Raw genomic sequence first — 5,002 nt, forward strand, 5'->3', positions numbered from 1 at the left:
CTCCACTATAGATCTTCCTGGGCAGGCAGTGTGGATTTTTCTCCTATAAGTTTCTGAGTTGGGTCAGTGAAATACATTATGTTTTTCAAGGCCTTTCTATAGTCAAGAAGAAAAAGGTAGTTTCTCTTCAATTTTCCATCTCAAATTATTTCAAGCTACATTGACCAACATAGCCTATCAGAGGTTAGGCAGTAAAATCATGATATCATAATTGATGATATCATAAAAGTACCCCAAAAATGAAATGCCAACAATACGATGTTCTACACTTGAATTTAACCTTCTCAGTGTCAAATTACCAGGGAGTCCCAGGTCCAAAATTTAATCCCCTTACAAGATCCAAAGAAGTAAAAAGAAGAAATGAAAGCCTGAGGTTAAATTATCTCACTCTCAATCAAGATCAAGTTCAAAGACATTCCATTTCCATTTCTTTTTCTCTTTAGCCTCAGCAAGAAGAGTTCTTGATGTCCTGAGTGGGGTTGAGGCGCTGTCAGCAGCTATAGCCTGGGCTGGCTTTCCAGGAAGGGGTCTTAGAGTTTGGATTAATTCAGTTCCAAGCCTTTCATGTGCCTCACTTTTTTTTCTTTTTTATTATTATTTTTAAATTGTGGTAAAATACGCATAACTTAAAATTTACCCTCTTAACCATTTTTAAGTGTACAGTTCAGTAGTATTAAGTATTTTCACATTGTTGTGCAACCATCACTACCATCCATCCCCAGAACTCTTTTCATCTTGCAAAACTGAAACCCTGCACCCATTAAACAATAACTCCCATCCCCTCTCCCCCAGCCCTTGGCAACCACAATTCTTCTTTCTGTTTCTATGAATTTGACTACACTAGATACCTCGTATGCGTACAATCATACGGTATTTGTCCTTTTGTGACTAGCTGATTTCACTTAGCATAATGTCCTTAAGGTTCATCCATGCTGTAGCATGTGTCAGAATTTTTTTCCTTTTTAAGGCTAAATAACATTCCATTGTACAGATATAGCACATTTGTTTACCCATTTGTCTGTCGATGGACACTTCGGTTGTCCTTTTGGCTGTTGGGAATAGTGCTGCTACGAACATGGGGGTAAGTGCCTCACTTTTTAAAAAGACCAAAAAGTTTAGACCACACAGGAGATTATCATGGCACTGTCCTCACACCAATAAATTTAGAAAATAATCCAATCCCCTGTAGAAAAGTTTCAGGCAAAAAAAATCACATTTCCAAAGCCCAATATGTGCTTTTGCCAAAGGCTATAGCAGATTGAGAAGGGAAGATCCTTCTCAGAAGATTCCTCTAAGGGAAGAAGGGTAAATGGTTTTATCTGAAGTGCTCATCAATCATTGCTAGGTGACTGTAATCCACATGGAGTTTAATGATGGTACCATGTTTACCGAATCTGGGGGAGATGAACTCACCCCTATAAACAGTCTGCACGCTCAGAGAGTAGCATGTGAGACATTACTGCCTGAAACACATTTTCATGGTTCAAAATAAAAACATGATTAAAAAGGGTTTCTTAAAACAAGCATTTATTCTCTGCCTGAAAAGTTTGAAACGTGGATACTGCCAATAAAGGCCCACACTTCTGAACGTAGTGTAACGAAGAGGAAAAGTATTTGACCCGTCCTACAGCTCACGCCCAGAACACTATCTGCCAACATATGGATTGCCAACTGGAATATGCAAAACATCAGACACACATCTGTGGAAAAGGGCCTCCTCCCACAGGAAACAAGATGTTGGGGCAGGAGGATTAATATAATTAAAACTTTAAGACACAGTGTGATACAGGGAAATACAGTTGAGCAACACATGGTTGAGACTTGAAATCTGTATTTTCTTTCTTTTCAAAAGCCCTGGGAGCATAATGAGAGTACCGCTTTAAGAACTAAGATTCACCCCACCAGGCATTAATGGTGTCCAGAAACTATGTGAGAAATCTTACTTGACATCCCCAAGACGTTAATATCTGTCCAACGCCAAACTAGAGGGGGAAACGTTAATTTTCTCAGCCTTCTGATAGCACTATACAAGATCTCTTAGCCCCACAAAAAGCTCCAAATATATTCTCTAGGACTTCAGCTGCCTTAAAATATAGGCTTGCATTTATCTTGGCCACATTAACGAGATCTGTTTGACCAATACATTTATATTTATGATGACTAAGGGCAGATTATGGTTGTTAAAATTTGTCCTTGGGACATGAAAACACTCCTCTGTCATTAATACATTCTGTAATATAAACTATGATGTCAGGTCAACGTAAAGGGTAAAAACGTTCCGAAAGTATGCACACATCATTTTTTAAAGCAATTGAGCCTAATGGAATAACAAAGGTCATCATAACAAACCATTACAGCCTTGGTCTTGGCAACTCTGGCCACAGAAGAATCTCCAAGAAACGATCATCATTCCTCCAATGTTATGGCATCCAGACGACAGGGATGGCTCTCAAATGAGTCATACGGGCTCAGATCCTCGGTAGCTATGTGAGCGCGGGACGATCAATTATTCATGTGTTTACAAAGAGCTTTCCTGGTTGATGTTAACCAGAGCTGCTTGCAAAGAAGAGCTCTCCAGCTGTCCTCGGCCATCCTGGGCCTCCGACTAACAAGCTGCTTTAATTGCTGGCAAGTCATCTGGAAGGTGCCCCTCCCCTAGACCAAGTAAACGCCCCCCCCCCCCCTTTGAGACTTTATTAGGTGTAAAAATATTAATCAGAAATAATTATGACAACAATACTTTATTTATAGTACTCCCAGCAAACGCCAAAGGGAGACATTGAACTTGGACTTGACTTAGATCCCACCAAGCTCCACAAAGACTGGATGGAGTCCGAACCGTTGAAGATACAGGTCAGGGACTAGTAGAGGGGCTAGAGAGAGAAGATGAAGGGGAAGAATCAGGGGCTGTGGACTTCATGAGGGAGACACAGGGAAGAACCGTCTAAGATGGAGACACAGGGAAGAACCGTCTAAGATACTCAATGAAGGTAAAGGACAGGGAACCACCAGAGAGGCCTCCTCCACGTGGCAGGAGCCCTTTACCTTCTTCATGCTTCCCACGAACACACCTCTCCCGCTAAGCACGACCGCTCACCCCCGGCTGGTGCTCCCTCTAGAGATCAATGCAGGGCTTCCCAAAAGATGACCAGAAATAGACCTTTAGGGAGGGCAGTGTTAAACGCAAATAGAATTCTTCACTGCAGGTCAATCCAGAACCTTCTACAGGCTGCTGGGCCTTTGGAGGAGGAGTGAGGCGTGCAGGACTTCCCAAAGGTATTGGTCCATGGAATTCTTTTTTTAGGAGCATCCTTGCAGGCAAACTTTCAGAACACCCTGGACCAGTAAAACTTAGGGAAGGGCAGTGTTATGTTATCAACAGGTCTGAGAGCCACTCTGGCATCTTTGAGTGACTCTAACATATCTGCTCTCGGCCACCACGGATTGCTTGCATTTGTCACACTCTCAGAGTTCTGGGGGCACCTGCCTGCGGTCACTGTTGGTGACAGCCTCATAGGTGGCTTCTCAAAGTCACGCTTGGCTAGTCAAGCTCGCCTGGCCTCTGCACACAGTTCTGGCAAACTGGCAGCCCTCCCCCAAGGGCATCTCCTCACCCCGTATCACTAAGGGCAGAAGGAGAGTGTTTCTCATTGCTGGACAACTGCCTAATTTCCATCAGCCCCCCCGCCCCCCACACCAACCGATTTCTTCCTGCCCTTGTGTGTAAGTTGCTGCTTCTCTCTCCCATTTGTGACGTTCTCGCTTTTTCTGGGGAACAGCTGGGAAAGTGAGCCTTTAAGCAGTCTGCCTAGGCTCTTTCCCACGTGGTTCTTTGCAAGATCTCCAGCTGTGGGTTTGTAGCTCTCCGCTGTGACTGCAGCGAGACGTTGCCACCCAGAATGAAACACACAACGACGGTGGATGTTTTGGCCTGACCCTGAATGTCCATCGTCTGCAGCTATAAGGAGACCTTTCTGAGGGCCTGCGACGGTCTATATTCCTGACCCGATATTTCAAGTGGAATTGTGTGCAGAGGTTCAGTATCCAAAATAAACCAGACATCAGCCCTGCCTTTGGCATTAACCAACTCATTAAATATAAAATAAACACAAGTAAATGGCTTTTAAATCTCACTGACAGAAAGCTTGGCAACTACTCTGAGATTCTAGAGGTCATTGGAACCTCTGTCTCTAAACTGGAATCTTCCTCACACTCTGAGTAGCAGGAGACTCCAGACAAATGAGGGAGGTGTTAGGGTTAGAGTCTCCTTCCACCGGAGAAGTCCCCTGCAGTGCACAGGACAGGGTCTGCGTGAGTGTGGCCTTGGAAACAGATTGAGCCCCTGGGGAAGTGGCTGTTACGATTGACAAGGGGTTAGAAGTTCAGGTCGAAGGCATTCAGCTTGCCACTGGTTATAAATATCTCGGGGTATCCACCAAACCAACCTTGAGTTTCTCATCAGTGCCTAACTGTTGGCTGCTCTCAGAGAACCGACGTTCACGTGGTCTCCTAAATCCTGTGTGCATTCTGCCATGGGTTCACGAGGTCCCATTAGTAATGCCACCTGCTGAACTCTTATTTTTGCCTTAATCTATCTGTAGCTTCAGCATAAAGTGGATCTGTTGGGGAAGGTGATGGGCCAAGGTTAACTGATTAATTATTCTAATTGCACTTCACGCCAAGTGTGTGAAAAACAAATTGCAATAATTCACCAACCAGAATACATATGTGCACCTGTTACCTTGGAACTTTACCTCAGAGCTAGGCTTGGTTCCAATGATTACTAACCTCTTTTATAAAACCAAAGTGAAACATGCACAGCTTTTGGTAAAAAGCATGTTTACTTGACAGCCCTTCAAAGACGGGCGTTCGCCGGAGGATGCTTTGTGTATGTGTCAGGTGACAGGGTGATTGGTTTTGCCCATTCACATCGGTCAGCTTTCAAAGTCTGACTTCCTGCCAAGAAGTGAGTACGATCTGAAAGTAATCAAAGTAACTTCCA

Source organism: Balaenoptera ricei, chromosome 1, assembly GCF_028023285.1.
Source record: "Balaenoptera ricei isolate mBalRic1 chromosome 1, mBalRic1.hap2, whole genome shotgun sequence".
Lineage (NCBI taxonomy): Eukaryota > Metazoa > Chordata > Mammalia > Artiodactyla > Balaenopteridae > Balaenoptera > Balaenoptera ricei.